Here is a 273-nt window from a genome sequence, read left to right as displayed (position 1 = left end):
TTGTACCCCCCTTTGGCAAGTATCACAGGTTGGAAACGCTTCTTGTAGCCTGCCAAGAGTCTTTCAATTGTTGTTTGAGGTATGTTCTCCTTCCAAAAGTCTTCCAGTTCTTTGATATTTCTGGGCTGTCTGTCACCCACTGCTCTTTGAAGGTCCATCCATAGATTTTGAATTATGTTGAGGTAAGGAGATTGTGAAGGCCATGGCAAAACCTGCAGTTTCCGCCTTTTGATGTAATCCAAAGGTTTCTTTAGGATCATTATCCATTTGTAG

Source organism: Etheostoma spectabile, chromosome 18 (assembly GCF_008692095.1).
Source record: "Etheostoma spectabile isolate EspeVRDwgs_2016 chromosome 18, UIUC_Espe_1.0, whole genome shotgun sequence".
Lineage (NCBI taxonomy): Eukaryota > Metazoa > Chordata > Actinopteri > Perciformes > Percidae > Etheostoma > Etheostoma spectabile.
The sequence above is the reverse complement of the archived record's forward strand: the minus strand, read 5'-3'. Positions refer to the sequence as shown.